This window comes from Cyprinus carpio, chromosome B3 (assembly GCF_018340385.1).
Source record: "Cyprinus carpio isolate SPL01 chromosome B3, ASM1834038v1, whole genome shotgun sequence".
Lineage (NCBI taxonomy): Eukaryota > Metazoa > Chordata > Actinopteri > Cypriniformes > Cyprinidae > Cyprinus > Cyprinus carpio.
This window is the reverse complement of record NC_056599.1, coordinates 45,755,037-45,773,328: the sequence shown is the minus strand read 5'-3', so window position 1 is coordinate 45,773,328 and position 18,292 is coordinate 45,755,037. Positions and strand designations below refer to the sequence as shown.

General features: G+C 38.3%; 1 pseudogene; it reads left to right on the top strand.

Moving 5' to 3' along the window:
- The first annotated feature begins 1,972 nt into the window (after positions 1-1,972).
- Positions 1,973-12,037, top strand: LOC109082149 (annotated as a pseudogene).
- The last annotated feature ends 6,255 nt before the right edge of the window (positions 12,038-18,292 follow it).

The window sequence follows — 18,292 nt, the reverse complement described above, 5'->3', positions numbered from 1 at the left end:
GACACTAAATATCCTTAGGAATGCACACTAATAGACAAATAACTTGGTAAGCCTAAACAACATGTAATAAAGTATATGTTGAACATCACCTGACTAAAACCAGAAAGTGGGGGGTTATTTCATAAAACAAGTTTATCAAATAAGGCCAGGCTTATTTCAGTAGTCTGTCTTATTTTCACTTTTGATTTGGTTTCATAAAGTAAATTTACTTTCGTAGCTCAGGCTCAGTCACTGGAAACAACTCCTGGGAAATTTTAACTGAACCAGAGTTGCTTCCCAAAACCCTAGTTAGCTAACTTAGTAGCTTGGCTGGCAATGGAAATTGCATTGTGCAACCAACAAAGTTGCTTACTTTAGTTAGCCTCTAACACTGACCAATAGGAACAGGCTATTGATCAGGTTACCACTGAGCTCCTCTAACACTGGCCAATACATTGATAATACCACTGACTCTCCACACTTTATTTGATCTATTATGAGTTCGAAAAAGTCCAGAAAATGCAACTTAAAATAAATCAAATAAATAAAAATATTGGCTACAAACAAACTGTTCTTAATGTATTGTGCAATCTTTTAAGCTATAAGAAAACATTTTAACAGTTGTTAGTTGCACATCCAGTTGATCAGCAGTTTCTATCCATACAACCTTTCTCTTGGGTTTTATGACAGCTGTACCTTTTATGGTTATTAGTAGAACATTAAAACATAATCTAAAATTGCTCTGTAAAGCAGTAAAAACACTAAATTAAAAGTTGAAATCACAAAATTAAAAATGAAATAAAACAATAGAAAACAGACTACATTTTAACTCATAATTAATAATTTGAGCTAGTAATCAGAGCTTTATTAGCTAGCTTTTATTTGATTTACAGTTACTGCTATCATAAAAATACACTTATATGAAGGGTTAAAATTCTATGTCCAACAACAAATATTTTAGCTAAATGTATATTTTACACACAATTATTGCGCTCTCTGTCTGTTTTGTGCACAGCAGCACTTGTTTCCTCGCCGTGAAGCCTACCTCACTCCTGCCAGCAGAATGGATAGATTTGCATGATTTTCTAACATTTACAGATGAAGAATAGAACTGTGACATATCTGTTATGCACTGGAGAAAACACAACATCTCAAATGACTTAAACAGCACAAATATATTTGCTGTTTTCAGGGTGCTGATCGATTTTGATCCATGATTGACAGTAATTCCTGCTTAAGAATAAGCGTGCACATCAAATTATGTTGCCTCATTGAACCTGAATCAAATTAGTGAGATTGCATGAACTTAAATTGTTGTTTATGAAACTGCTTTAGTCCGGATTGATTTGTTAGGTTATTTGAAGTCAGGTTTTAATCTCTGCTTTTCTTAGTGTCTTTAGTAAAACAGAACCCTGGTCTCGTTGCATCCGCTCATCAGATAAAGTTTTAACAGGATTATGAATTGATGCCAATATCTATGGATTTTTAAGGTAATCAGCTAACTTAGCTAATTGTTTTTTTTATTTTTGGTGTTTTAATTAATTTTAACATCAGAATGTTAGTGAGGAGGAAAAAAAAAACTTCTCATTTGAAAGCATTTTGAGTAAAATAGCTCCATATTTAAGGAAAGCACATACAAATCTTTAAATAGCCTTTATTGCTGAGCAAGAATCCATAGGGGGTATCATAGCATAATGACTCCAAAGGAAGAGATTTATAAAGACATCCTGAAAGAAGGTTTGCCAGCCAGTCTCAGAGTGGGCTGTGGGTACAGATGTCCTCTGAGTGTGAAGAACCAGCCGCGGATGCACTGACAATGATGCTAACCCACACACCACCCAGGTAGGTGTTATTTGCACCATGAATAAGGTAGTGCCCAGAATAAGTAGACTCAAGATGATATATAACCAGGAGAGGGAATATAATTGCTTACTTGAGTCCTCCTACAAAAAGGGGCATTTCCCTTATTGAGTGAAGAGGAAGTGGCGCATGATTTGTATCTAGACTTGTTTGCAGTAGAAACTGTCTTTGACACGGCACACCCAAAAATACAGAAAGTTTATATATTTTTTTACAGGTAAGAACTTTACTTCCATCTCTCTGTAACATTAAATAGCATTTTGACCTTCAATCTGGAACTCCAAAACTGAGTTCATTTATGATCTTTAATATGATGTATTTACACTATGTGATGTTGCCATTTTCAAGGTTATTGCGTGCAATTTGTTGAGTGCCTGCCAATATACGTGGGTTAGTAGTGAGGTACAGTTGACATGCCTAATACACTGGCCCAGTTATACCGCTGTTGAATCCTATTGTGTGGGATACAACTGAGTAGCCATAACTGCTTCTGAAATCAGTTAGTAACTTAAAAAAGAGTAAGCTGATTAATGAATATATTAATAGAGTCACTGAAGTTAGTGAATGTTATTTTAGTTTTTACTATGTTTACAGATTAACTGGTTTTTTAAATTTTTAGACTTTGTGATTTGTTGTTAAATAAACTGTTCTTAATTTTGATGATTAACTACTGCAGTCTTTGTGGCTTAAGGGAAAACTATTATTAGAACTATTAATTTGTGTACTTTAGTGCGTACCGTACTATTTGTACAGATAGCTCTGCCTTTGTAGTGTGAAACATGTGGACGTTATAGTTGTTGTAAGGAATCCTAGGCATACAATGCAAGAGCAGCTAATTGCTGTCAAGGCACTCAATATTTAGTACCCTTTATGGTACTTTTATGCCTGGTATACACTGTTAGGAAAAGGGAAATTATTCAATCTGATTGCAGCAGTGCCCCCAACTGAATAAAGGCAATCCAACTGAATATTTAGTGAATCCACACTGCTAGTTTAGAATCAATAGGACTAGATGTATCTATCCTGACAATAGACCTATACTGATAGACTCTTCCCTGAATTGACTATATGCGGAAAGCTCTAAAGAACACTGTGCATTTCAAAGAGACAAGAAACATCGATTTAATGTTTGGCATATATAGGTAGGGACTTTAGGACCCTCCACAGAAACCTCTTCTGCCTTATTCTTTTCCAAAACTAAGAAACTGTGGTTATACAATATATGGTAATCAATAGACCCCAAAATCCATGGTAAGCTACTGCTTTTACTACAGTGAAGCCATAGTTAATTTTCAAGTGAGATGGCCACGGAACAATTTAACTTAGATTTACTTGTGTCATTTTTACACTCCACATTTATCATTCTTGAAGCTGTAAATGTGAACGCTTGGATTCCTCTCCTAGAACAAACCCCGACTTCTTAGATTGGCTGCAGGTACTATTTTTATTATATTTTATTTTATTATATTTTTTAAAATGTTTTTACCCAAAATTGCTATAAAAATAAAGCCATATGTCTAAATAAGTTGTGTTCCAAATTTGAAGTTGATATAAAAAATAAAATAAAAAATTAGGTTCCTAAAGGGTGCCATTCAAACTCCATTAATCTTTCTGTCAAAATGTATCACAATGCTGTCAATATTATGTCTGTATATCATCTGCCAAATATGGAATCTTGAGACTCAGACCTTCTCCACGAGATATGTATTTTGTCAAGATTACTTAGGGAGAGTTTTTGATTCTAAAGACCGTAATATATTTGGAATATGGCCTCTCTTACTGCGGAGGAGGAGTCCGCTAAAAAAGAATTTGAATCACTCATTTCCATGGTATGCAGAAAGTATCCACACTTCAAAATGATTTGGAGGTTTTAAGCTTTCTAAAGATATATATAATTTATGGTGATTACTAAAACATGTGAAGAAAAAGAAGCTTAAGTATATTTTTTGTGACAAAGGTCAGAACTCCTGTTATGATGTATATGTTTTGAAGTGCACTCTTGTCATAAGTTAATCTATTACTGTTTTCCTTCATAATTTTTCATTAACAAAGAGTGGTCAAATATCTATTTAGGAGTCTTAGACCTTTCCAACAATATATAGTTTGTCATGATTAGATTAGGATTTAATTGTAATATTTTTAAGTAAATTTAGGCGTCCCGTATACGGGACGGTGACAGTTAAGGGGTTAAACTACTATTTTTTTTTATGCTTTCATTTTTTGAAATGATTTCTGCAATAATCTGCAGATTGTCTTCTTTAAAAAAGAGACCAACCTTTGGTCTGTATTCAGAAGCGTTTTTAATTTATAACAATTTAAGTTTGAATACTGTACTTCCACGTCTATGTTCAAAAAGAGGGGGTGACAGATAGAAATTTGTTCAAGCAGCTGTGCTCGGACAGCCGAAATCCCTATTCATAGTCAGGGTGTAATTTGAACAAGCCGGGTCAGGGTCCGGCTCCTCCGAATTAGGTCTGGCCTCTTTTGGTTTCTTCTAATTTCTTTTTGACCTAATTTTTTCCTCATACAGAATCACATGCCTCTACATTTAACCCATCCAAAGTGCACACACACAGCAGTGAATGCACACACACACCGTGGAACACACACCTGGAGCTGTGGGCAGCCATTTATGCCATGGCGCCGGGGACACAGTTGTCAGGGTTCAGTACCTTGCTCAAGGGCACCTCAGTCGTGGTATTGCCAGCCCGAGACTCAAACCCACAACTTTAGGGTTAGGAGTCAAACTCTCTAACCATTAGGCCACAATTTCCTTTATTGGTTTCATTAATAATTTTGTTTAGTTTTTATTTAGTGAACCGATTTATAGCCTATTTAATTTTTATACAGTTTAGTTTCTGTTTTAATTTTAGTTTTAGTAATTAAAGTTTAGCAGAATTACAATTCCAGAGCGCAGACCAAAGACATTTTCATGAGTTCTTATTTACTTATAATTAAATAAAGGTTATGCGTATTTGGCCTGCTGTCCGGGGAGAGAGCTCCGAGCCTGGCAAGACTCCTGAACCCGGGTCCCCCCCCCACCCCCATCTGGGGAGAGGGGTCTGAGCTTGGAGTCCGGCCCAGCCCAAAGTGCCTCCCCCAAAAAGCACAATTAGAACAGGACAGCAGCCAGACATCCAATACTTTACTGAAACTCCCAGAAGCTGGGACTTAATGTTAAGATGGAGGTGCTGGGACGCCCATTGGTGCACATAATTGATTTACAGTGCAGTGTCTGAGGAAGAGAATTTGACTCGGCGTGGGAAGTGCCCACTGAAATTAGAGAGAGATAACAACTCCCGCTGGAGATGCGATTTTTGCTGCTGCTACAGTGAGGAAATACAGGGAAAAAGGCTCCCGTGGGAAGCGAACACCGCTGCAGCAGTGAGGAATTGCAGAAGGCTCCTGTGAGGAGCTCGGGCCATCTGCTGTGGCAGTGGGGAAATATGGAAGAGCTCCTCTGCGGGGAGCAGGGCACTGCTTGCGGCAGTGGGGAGAAAAATGGATAGAGGCTCCTGCGGGCGGCTATTGCTGTGGCAGTAGGGAAACCGGAAAAGGTTCCCTGCTGGAGTGGGAACCACGCGCCGCATCTGCAAAAGAGAAAACAGCTTCTGCAGGAGCAGAGGCACTGCTGCAGCAGATTAAATACAGACACTGCCTCCTACTGGAGCGGGACCTGCTGCTGCAGGGAAATATGGAAAAGCTCCTGCTTGGAGCGGGCATTGCTGCTGCAGTGGGTGAAATATGGACTAGCTGCCTGTGGGAGCTGGCACTGCGGCGCAAGTGAGGAAACACAGAAAGTCGCGTCCTGGCGGGCAGCTTCGACACTTGATTGCGTGCCATGTGGGGAAAATACGGAAAGGCCCCTCCTGCAGGAAGCATTACACTGCTGCGGCAGTGGGGAAATACGGAAAGGCTCCTGTGGGAGCGGGCACTGCTGTGGCAGTGGGGAAATATGTAAGAGCTCCTGTGGGAGCAGGCACTTGCTGTGGTCGTGGGGGAAATATGGAAAGCACTCCCCCTTGCGGTGAGCGGGGCACTGCTTGCTTGGCGGTGTGGGGAAATATGGGAAGAACTCCTCGGGAGCGGGAACAGCTGCAGTGGGGAAAGACAGGAAAGGCTCCTGCGGGAGCAGATACTGTTGCGGCAGTGAGAAAATACAGAAAAAAAGGCTCCTGCGGGAGCAGACACTGCTGCAGCAGTGAGGAAATACAGAAAGCCTCCTGTGGGAGCTGACACTGCTGTGGCAGTGGGGAAATATGGATAGAGGCTCCTGTGGGAGCGGCTACTGCTAGCGGCAGTAGGGAAAACACGGGAAAGGCTCCTGCTGGTAGTGGGAACTGCTACAGCATCTGTAAAGAGAAAATAGCTTCTGCAGAAGCAAGCACTGCTGCAGCAGATTAAAAATACAGACAAAGGCTCCTACCTGGAGTGGGCACTGCTGCGGCAGTGGGGAAATATGGAAGAGCTCCTGCGGGAGCAGGTACTGCTTGAAACAGTGGGAAATGGAGAAAAGCTCCTACGGGAGTAGGAACTGTGGAAACTGCTGCAGTGGGGAAATGGAGAAATGGCGTCCTGCGACAGAGCGGAACTGCTGTAATGCAGTTGTGAGGAATTAGGTAGAGGCTAACTCTTTTCGGGAGCGGGAACTGTGTGGGAATTAGGTAAGGCTCCTGCCGGAGGCTGCAGTGGCAGTGGGGGAAAATGGAAAAGCTCCTGTTGAGAGTGAGGACTGTTGAGAAAATATGGGAAGAGCACCTACAGGAGTGGGAAACTGACTGCAGCAGTGTAGGAATTAGGTAAGGCTGCCCAGAGAGAGAGCCAAGCAGATTGGCAGTGGGGAAATCTGGTAAAAAGTATATACCCGCTAAGGAGCAGGCACTGCCTGCGGCATCGTTGCCCGAAAAAATAGGGAAGCGCACAAGTTCCTGCAGGAGAGCAGAGACTGCTGCTGCAGTCCCAGGAAAACACCGGATTCGTACTGAACCAACAGGTGAACTTGCAGGAGTACAGGGACTGCTGTGGCAAGAAAGTGGGGAAAACTGGAAAGGAAAGGCTCCTGGTGTGTGGGAGGGCATTGCTGTGGCAGTGTGGAAATTAAGGCAAAGGGCTCCTGATAAGGGAGTGGAACTGTGCTGTGACAGTGTGGGATTTAGAGGTGGGGCCCCTGCGGAGCAGGGTCTGCGAGGGGGACAGCTGGAGTGGGGATGGGCCGTTATAGATGGATTAAGTGATGTTAAAGGGGGTTAGCTATGGTTGTTCAGGAGTCTGCGCCAGAGGAAGTTTGGAGGGTATGGGTGGGGTGTGGGAGCGTGAGAGGGAGGGGGGAGCATGAGAGGAGCCACCTGCAGAGATCGGTGCACACGGACGATTGGGATGGCCCCGGGAGTGGAAGAAAAAGGGGAAAAGAGAGGGGAATGGCAGGCACGGGGCCTGCGCCATTAACGGAGATATGCTCACACTTGGGACAGCTCTGGGAGTGGAAGAGAGAGGGGAATGGCAGGCATTGGGGCCTAAGCCAAGGGTGTTCAGTACTGGGATGGGTAGATCTAAGGCAGAACATAGAGAAGAAGATATGGAGCATGAGAGGAGGTGGAAAGATCGCTGCTGGAGCTGTCTGCGAGACGTGCTCATGCTTGTGGAGGCTGCTCACGCTTGGGACAGCTCCGAAAGTGGAGAAGAGAGGGGGAAAGAGAGGGTGAATGGCGGGCATCGGGGCCTGTGCCATTAATGGAGGCAGCCTCACACTGGGGTTAGACTGTGGGGGCTGCAGGCCATGGGGAGGGGGTTGCCGGAAAAACTGCGGAAAACACGAGGGCAGTTGTGTTTTTAGATCAATTCTGAGTGAGCGTGCCAGTAATGGTTCAAAATCATTTCAATAAATAGATTGATCCTACCAGAAGAATTGCATGAAAACTTATTGTCTGTATACATCTCGGTGAGGTTTATACATGCACAGTAAGGCAAAGGTAATGCCTTCAGGCATTTCAGTGTAGATGACAAACTCTGAAAATTTATTAAATTGCAAACACACGGTCCCTGTCGCCGCTAGTAGGAGGCAGCTTCAAACTGCGCTGTGACAGGAAAAGATGCTGTGAAAGGCTGAGCCGCTGCAGGAAGCAAGTGAGGCTTTGATGCAGTGAGATCTGGGGTGCAGCCCAGGCTCGTTGAATGCCTGCTGCTGCCGTGATCCCAGCGCTCGAGGAGAGCCGGGTCTTTGAGCGGGACAAATGGTGGTGTCGAGCGAGTGAGCTCGGGCTTTGCACGGTCTATTGGCCACAGCGTGTGGCTGGTTGAGAAGAGCAGCTGTTGCAATAACTACTGGTGCTCGGCGGCCATGTTTGGCGGAGTAGGAGTATCATGGGGCCAGCAAATTGTGGTATATCTGAAAAAATCCCGGTATACTGTAGATCTCGTCGTTGGACGGAAAATTGGGTCCTGTGATAAGATAGCAACAGAGCAAACCAACAGCTGAAAGTCGAGAGATAACGAGGTAGGAGGACGTACTTCATTATTTATAGGGTGTTTCCTCTTGAGCTGATTGGTAAAACGGTGTAATCACTAATGATGAACTGGCCATGTTAATTATCCGTGCATGCTCCTCCCGAAATTTGTTTATGAAACATCACTTAATTTAAGCTAATTGATGCAAACCTTTAGCGACACAAAATTAAAGCAGGCTGAGATTGATTAGAAAGCAATTTATTTATTTTTGATTATTATTTTTAGTTAGGTGTTCAACGAAATATCTCTCTTTAGAGTGGACTTTGAGATTTTTAACTTTGCGGATCTTTTTTTTATGCCCAAAACATACACACTACACACTGACTAAAATTCAAAAAGTGAAAAAGCATAATAGGACCCCTTTAAAAGATCTAGCTGGCAGAGGAAGACTATACAAAGTCATAAATTCTCCCTACTGCTGTTTTTTATCTTTCTTTCTCTAAATGTATTTTAGTTAAATACAGTTCTTAATAAACAGATTTTAAACCGTTTAAACATGTATACAACATTTCTTACATTTAAACTCATTTAACAAGTATTTTTTAAAAGTAAAAATTAAACATTTAATCGTCACAAAAATACTGATGCGGCTTGTGTTTAGGTGACTTGGTTTTTGCTTTGCATGAAATAAAATTATTTACAGCCAAGTAGCTTTTTTTAGATTAAATAAAACATATACAAACCTATATTTGACCAAAGAAATGCAAGTCGGTGGCACTGAGAACTACTCTCACTTGAAGAGAATGCAAGATATCTGCACTCATTACAAAAACTGGGTTGTTCCAACTGCCCTGTCCCAGGAGCTGGGTTACACAAAACATACCCAAACACAAATAAATGTTGCAATAAAATAACCATGATTTTAAGAGTATATGTGCATAATAGAAAAACAACTGATGCAAGCTGGTAATCACTTAAGTGGGTCCATTAAATGATTGCACAAATACTCCATTACCTCTCCATCCTCTGATCAATAGCCTGATCTGTCAACCCGCTTTATTCCGGGACCTTGCAATTTACAAATTAAACACTGTTCTTAGCATTATAAATGATAAAGACTAAATATCTAGGCTACCTGGCTAAAAAAAAACAAAATATGGTTTTGGTCTAATACTGTTTTTTGTTTCTATTTTTTTCTTTTTTTTTGGATGTACGTGGACGTATCCACCTGTGTCTCCCCCACGTTTTCTCTCACAGTAGACTATAATCTTACCTTTCAGAAGCACGTGTCGTGCTTTAAAACTCACCAGTAGCAAAAGTCATTCATGTCCGGATAGTTTTATTCATTTTGATGACATTTATAGAAGTACATGAGGATGGTTTGCATGTGATAGGCTATTATAAGTGGTGCACAGCGCGGGAGCGGCATTACTATGAAGCTAAGTTAATTTAGAGTTAGAATAACTAAGGGGTGATAACTTTTTGATATGAGTGCAATAATTCCAGAGAATGCCCAAAAGATAAACTAATATCTCTGTCCTTTTTGCCGCCCTGACTGTACTGCCACCCTAGAAATGACTGAGATGGCTTATTTAAATCCAGAAAGTAACCGTGTGGTTAAAGAAAATCTTATTTTGTATGTTTACTGTAGCATGTGAAGACAGCATTAGTCTATTCAAATCTTCAAGCTTTTTAAACATCTTCCAACCTTCTGGGGATGCTTTCTAAATCCAACATCACAGGATTTGACAAACTTTTTTTTATCTAGTTACATTTGGAATTTTACAGCATACAGTTTACAGAAATTCACTGCAAGTTTCAAAATTGTTTAAGGTAAACAATATAAATATTGGGAAAAACAAATATTTTCACACATTGCTAATTATATTTAAATATATTTATATCTGATTTTAATTTAATAATTAAATATAAATATATACAATAAATGTAAAATCAACCTACTTTTGATCTCTGCGATTGTCTTTTGTCTCTGTGGTTATGATTGTTGTTCAGTGTCGACAGAACAACTATTTCACATTGGTTTCATATTCAACTTTTGTGTTTAAAACAGGTGTTTCATTACTCCTCCTGGAACCAAGAAATTCAGGTAATTAGAATCATATGTTATCAGCTGCATTATTAAATGACATTATTTAAGTAAGTATTATGTCTCTAATTCTGAGCATTTATTAATGTTTAAGTTTGCCATTCAGAACATGGAAAATCTAGACCCTGCTGTTGTTGATGTAATAAAGGAATCGGGCAAGTCCACTCTGGAAAAGGCTAAAGCAAAAGCTAAAACCAATTTTGACCAGTTTATTAATGTCTCACTTAACATCGCTGTGACTGGAAAGACAGGATCAGGAAAATCCTCCTTTGTAAATGCAGTTAGAGGTCTAGAGGATGACGATGATGGAGCAGCACCTACTGGAGTCACAGAAACTACAATGGAGCCCACCATGTATGAACATCCTGAAATGCCAAATGTGAAGCTCTGGGACCTGCCTGGAATAGGAAGCCCAAATTTCAAAGCAAAAAAGAACCTGAAAGACGTCAAGTTTAACACCTATGATTTCTTCATTATCCTTAACTCAGAGAGGTTCACAGAGAATGACATCATGCTGGCTGAAGAAATAAGAAAACAAAAGAAAAGCTTTTACTTTGTTCGTTCCAAGATTGACAATGACATGTCTTCAGAGAAAAAGAAAAAAGGATTTGATGAGCAGAAGCTTCTTTCCAAAATAAGAGAGGATTGTCAGAAAAACCTGAAAGAAACTGGGAGACCCCAGAGTGTCTTGATATCGTCTTGTGATTTGGAGGAATATGATTTTGAATCACTTCAAAACACTCTTGAAGATGAGCTTCCAGAACACAAGAAGTATGCTCTTTCTACAAGCCTGGCCAGTGTGTTCTGCTGCATCTCTTGAGGAAGAAGATCAGTATGTTTTACGAAAAAACGGATGACCTGGGCTGCATCTCTTGCCTCTGCTGCTGTAGCAGTTGTCCCTGTGCCAGGCCTATCAGCAGCATGTGATGTAGGCATGGTCTTGCTTTTCCTTACAAGGTGCTACTATGCATTTGGTTTGGATGAAAGATCACTGACAAGGCTTTCAGAAAAAGTTAACAAGCCCCACCTGAAAGATCTGGCCAAATCTAAATTTGTTACTGCCATCCGAGAAAAAGCACTGACCAGATTGCAAGTGTCTGCTGCACTCGCTGCCATTTCTACTGTTGAATATTTGTTGAGTCTCCTTCCAGGTGTAGGCAGTGCTGCTGCTGCAGGAATATCCTTCGCTGCCACTCAGTACCTCTTGAGAGAAGGAGTAAATGATCTGGCAGATACGGCTCGAGTAATCAGAAAAGAAGCTGGGCTTGCTTCTGTTCATTGATCTATGTCTAATAGAGCATGTAAGCATTTTCTGCCTCTGAGTAAATCAGATGATGTAAATTAAGATTGTGTGCTGATATTGAGTTAAGCAAAAAAAAAAAACTGTCTTCATAATATTAAAAGAATCTATGCTAATGTCCAAGCAAACTATATACTGGAATATATGGTCATTTTATTTGTTACTGCACTTTTTAAATTGTATCCATTCCTGTATTTTCCTATTGTTTTTGATTCTTTCAATATCATTTACAATCATCTAACTCATACATTATTAAAAATACTTTCAATTGGATTTCAGTTTCAATTTCTGTGGTAAATGCCAATAAAACGTAACTTTTAAATTTAACTTTTCATTTTCATTGATGAAATCCGGATTTGTTTTCAATATCACATATAACCATGTATAATAATGTCTCATACATAATAAAATAAAAATGTGTTTTGTGTATCAGCTGTTTTGTGATAACTGTTTGTATACACAGTTTAACTATGCTCCCAATATTTATTGTATTTTATTTGTATATTTTGCCTAAATTCACTTTCTTAAATATACTAAAAGTCTTGACTGATAAATTACTGATTGTACAAATATACTTACTACCCTCACCGGCCACTTTACTATGTACACCTGTTAAAGGGTTAGTTCACCCAAAAATGAAAATTAGCCTGTTATTTACTCACCCTCAAAGCATCTTAGTTGACAAATAGGCAGTAAAACATTTTTTTTTTTTTTTTTTTTTTTTTACATCGTGTGTACTTTGTTGATACGTGAGGACGTTTTATTAATCCATCCATTCTTTAGAGTTTCAATGATTTAGTTAAATCGTGCAGGTTTAATTTATTCATTTCTTTTTTTAATTAGGCCTAAATAATGGGAACGAAATTACACAGTGCCTCACGTTTTACTAAAATAAAGAAAATAATTTATAAAACAGGCAACAATTTCTTAATCAGTGTACAGACAAATATATTTTCCCAAGAAGTTCTCTGTCAAAATAAAGGACAGGTAACGAATAACAAAAATGCATGTTTGTTTTATTAAAGGAATTTTAAAATATAAATTAAAATATAGGCCTAATATATGAGAATGTTGACATTGTGCATATACGATCCATGTAGCCTAGCTCACTAAAATAGGCTACCACTTTTAATGCTTTGATGCAAAGTAAACCACAATTTATTTTGAATAATATAACACATAATTCATATTATATAAATAATACTGCACACCTATTAAATGTGTCAAATCTAAAATATGGTGTAATACTTTGTAGCTTAGAGAAAATATAAGCAAAGGCTCAGGCACAGGATTGACATTTATCCTGCTTGGATTCGTTCTAAGAAATGCACATAACTTCATAATTACCAAACTTTCATCTGTGAATATTAAATATTTTAACTATAGTGTTTTTCTTTTATTTTCCCTGACTGCAGCCGTCAAATGTAACACATCAGCGAGGCAAAGCTGTCGTCTATTTGCGAAAATGTGCTTTGAAGCACTTGTTTGAAAACTTGTGATTAAAGCGCCACTCAGCGGTCAAAAGCTGCAAATGCACTTTGCAGACACCGCGGCGGCGGTACGAGCGGCAGTAGAAGCAACGTTTTGGATGTCCACCTATTGTATAATAATTGTGAAACTGCTGTTTATTGTGCTGCACTGGCAGTTACAGGGTTAATGCGGGGAGAGATGAGTGATTTCGGCTGGTGCTCCTGTGATACAACTGTTCTGCGTTCTGATTAAAAGTTAAGACCAAGCGTCTTTTGTCTGTCGTTCTTCAAACATTACAGTAGACATATTTTGGTTTTACAAACTGTATTGTCTCATCAGTTAGTCACGTTAGCACTCGGCTAACGTATCCACCTAGTGTTCACAGTTTAGCAGCTAAACTTTAGCTGTGGGCACGATTCGCTTGCATAAGTGTTTTTGTATTTTATGTCATTATAAGAATGGATTGATTATGTTTTATGTAAAGGTGCTTTGTCAATGGTAGCGCTGGCTAACTGGCTCAAGGACTCATCTCTGTGCCAATCACAACAGGTTTGGCCAGCTGACCAATCAGAGCAGAGTAGGCTTGAGGAAGGGAGAGGCTTGCTCCGAACTTGCTTGAAACGAATCATTTCCTAATCATTGGCAAATGACTCTAATATTAAAATGTATATTCTGAGAAAATTACAATGTTTTCTGACCTTAGATGCATTTAAACCTGATGTAGGGGACTCCAATACAATATTGGGACACTTTAAAATACCATCTGACCTGCTCTTTAAATGATATCGACTGGACTGATCTTTTGGCTATTGAAGATATAGAGAACAGCTGCAACCTGTTTTCAAGTATTGTTAATACTATAATATCCTTATATAGCAGAAGAATGACATACAGACCAAGACAGAAAAATTCTCCACCTTGGATCAATGAGGCTCTCTGGAAACAGATGAGGGACAGAGATTCCTTACTAAAGGTTGCACTTAAATCGGGACTCAGAAGTGACTGGCTTTCCTTATATTCCTTACTACTCTATTTCTGAGGGATGTATAACTATACCAAAGCAGATTTTTATATAAAAGTAATTAATGATGCGAAGGGAGATGGGAAATTAATCTGGAACAAACTTAACAAATTAATTGGGAAAGATACTCAGCACTGCGCACCAGCACTTGAACTAAAATTAAATGGAATCATAATCAGAGAAGACGACATTATAGCAAGCACTTTTAATCATTTTTTTATCCAGTCAATTGAGGAATTGGCACAGAATTGCATTGCTAGTAATATAGTAAGCATTCCTATTGATATTGATAAACCTGTTTTTAGAATTTAGGAAATTAGTGAACTTGAGGTAGACAATACCATAAATTCATTAAGGAACTCAAAAGCTAAAGATGCCTTTGGTCTTGATTCTGTATTTTTTAAAACTCATAAACAGTCTTTAATCAAACCTCTTACACATTTAATCAACTTATCAATACAAATACAAAGTATTTTCCCAAGCTCCTGGAAAACAGCTGTGGTAACCCCCATTTTCAAGGCCGGTGATAAAACTCTGGTGGAGAACTATAGGCCTATCATTATACTACCTGTGATATCCAAGGTAGCAGAGAAATGGGTGGCGAAACAGCTGACTACTCATCTTAGTAAAGGTCATACAACACTGCATCCGATGCAGTTTGGCTTTCGAAGTAATCACTCCACAGAAACAGCCAACTGCTTCTTCATTGAGAACATCAAAATTAATTTAGATAAAGGAGGCGTGGTGGGTGCAATATTTTTAGATTTTAAAAAAGCATTTGACACCATCGATCATGACGTTCTTTTGTCAAAATTATCTTATTTTAATTTTTGTGGGAATGCAATCAAATGGATGAAATCATATTTAACTGACAGAAAACAAAGTACACGCATTAACAACACTCAGTCTACATATCTAAACTGTAAAATAGGTGTCCCTCAAGGATCTATACTGGGCCCCCTTCTATTCAGTATCTATATAAATGACCTGCCCACTGTTTGTCCATCTGTACATTTACAAATGTATGCAGATGACACAGTCCTCTACGTGCATGCTAAAAATAAACAACAAGCTGCACACCAACCGACTGAGGCCATGAGTACGGTATCCATATGGCTAACTAATTCATGCTTACACCTGAACATAAGTAAAACAGTATGTATGTATTTTACGAAACAAACTACTGTGACTTATGACCCTGAGGTAATTGTTAACCAAGAGAAGGTTAGAGTGGTATCTGACTTTAAATATCTGGGAATCATCCTAGACTCACAACTCTCATTTAAAAAGCATACAAAAAAGTTTGCTAATATTGTAAAATTTAACCTGGCAAATTTTAAGCACACAAGCTTATACCTATCAATGAAGGCCACAAAGCTCTTCTTGCATGCGATGAACTTTTCAAATTTTTCTTACTGTTTAACCAGCTGGTCGCAAGCCAATAAAACAATATTGCAACCATTGGAGTCACTTTATAAACAGGCATTAAAGACATTGGACCGTAAGTGTAATAGCTATCATCATTGTCACATAATCAAAAACACAACATGTTTAGCTTTGAAAACTACAGACACTTTGCTGATGCCTGACTTGTCTTTAAGGTACTCCGTGGGCTTGCTTCCCAACCACTGTGCCAGTTTATAAAACAGAAAGACAAGGTCAATAGAGTAACCAGAGCAACCACCTGAGGGGACTGCATAGTTCAATATAGACAAAGTAGGATTGGAAACACAGCCTTTTCTGTCAGAACCACGATTTTTTGGAATAGTTTGCCCAATGAGTCAAGGGAGTGTAATAGTCTCTCCTCTTTTAAAAAACATCTTAAATCTGGGATTAGGGACAATTATAATTGTAACCATACACCAAATATTTAAGTTCATGAACATAGTTTTTTTTTCTTTCTTTCCTTTTTTTTAAATTTATATTGTATTCACTTTATACTGTAATTTTTTTTTTTTAATTTTTTTTTGTATTATTTTTATACTGTAATTAAGTTTCATATTTTTGTTTTAAAATTCCTGCTGTATTTATTACATTGCTATTGTATTTATGAAATTTATAGTGTATTTTTATTGACTTTTGTATTTTTTAGGGTGCCTGTTAAGACCTGGCTAGGGACAACAGATGGAAACTAGCACTTGTAGCTAACTCTGGCTTGTTTACAGCAAGTAACTTGTTTGTTGATCAGTGAGCATTGTCCCTATCAAATAAATAAATAAATAACTAAATAAAGAATTCATCACTCTTCAAAACCAGAAGAACGTGATCGTGACTCCTACACCAGCGAACCTCAAAAACCATCAAGACTTTGCATCCAGACGCTCGTTCCAGGCCAAGGAAATGCAAGTATCGTACATGACGCTTTTCATATCTTCATTCTCTGGGTTTCCTGATGGTATCATCAAATCTGCCAACCTTACATTGCTATGCATTTTGACCTCGATTTGTCAATCTAAACTACGCAAAAATCTAGTGACGCCTCTGTCCACGCACAGTATTCAAAACAAGCAACAGAAAAAGATGAAGAGTTTTTTGCTTGTTTTGTTTTGCATTTAACTAATTTCTGCATTTTATTTCTCTCCTAGTAGCCTATAGTTTATGGTTTCAGTTCAAAGCGGCTCGTGCTCGCCCCGTCAGATGCTCTGACAGAAAGGCTGTGTGAGAGGCTAACAGAGATGTGCTGTTTAATGTGTTGGAGAAGTGCTGTTGCCAACTTACTTTCAGGGGAAGTTGCTAAAGGCAGATCGATTTGTTGCTAAAAGTTGCTAAATGACGTCATTGCATAACCATTTCACAAAACAGCGGTTTTATGTAGAATACACAACGAGATTACTCAAATCTTTTTAAGTGTTATTTGTTCATAAAATTATATAAAACATATAATATTTTAATTTGTAAAAGTAACATAAGTAACATCTTTATGATCTGATTTTTTACAATATTTAATTATTGAACAGTTACACATTTTATGTATTTTCTTATTAACTAGTAAAACTGCACATTCTGAACAATTAAAGTTGTAAGCAGTGTATTGGTAGTTAGTATGCTACACAAAATCTGTAAAAAATAGAATACAATGTACTGTTAATATGAAGGTTACAACTTAAAGGATAACATCCTGGCAGAAAATGACTTGTACCTTTTCAGTGTTTCTACATATTTTTTCTTACAGTGTACCTAACTGAACAACAATTATATATACAAGCTAATACGTGCTGTATCATAAATGTGCATTTATTATTGACCAATTGGAACTAGCAACTTAATGCACATTTGATGTTTGTACTGTTAGGGCATCTTTCTCCAGCTCTCTCAAGGTTGATGTGTTGCTTGGCTGGCTAGCTAGCTGTTCAATGGTTTCCTCTTATGGTGTAATTTAGTTGAAAATATGTGGATTTTTATCATTTCAGTCACTTTACAAAAGTTGCTAAAACTTGCCAAAAACTTTTTTAAAAATAGCTAAATTTGTTGCTAGGTGCTTTTTGAAAAAAAAAAGTTGCTAGGGTAGTCAGAAAAGTTGCTAAATCTAGCAACAAAATTGCTAAGTTGGCAACACGGCCAAACAGACAGAGCTCAATGAAATAGAAGCATAATAACTCTGACTAAAATATACATTTTGCTGAAATAATAAATGTGACGTGTGGAATTTTAAACCTACAAGTAAGTGTATTTGTATGACAGCATTAACTGTAAAGTTTAATGGGGTAAACAAAATAGCCTTTTTACTCAATTAGTCTGTGCTTTTTTATTATTTTCATTTTTAGTTTAGTAACTTCTACTTTAAAAGGATTTTTTTTTTAGATTGCTTGTTGTTAGAATGTAATGTGATTTTAACCCTTTTATGCACATAATATATGCCTACATGCTTACATTCACTCTATTTGTTTAATCCAAATAAAAAAACCTGAGATATATAGGCTACCATATACCGTAAATCAGCCAAAAAATACAGAGATATGAATTTTTAAACTGTTTACCCCCACAATATAAACTCTAAGAAATGCAAACTAGGTTCTGAATGTACAGTTGTGTATTCACCAATGTTGAAAGGTACGACGGTGAAACAGCATCACGTTATCAATGTTGATTCAATTTGCAAAATCAACACCTA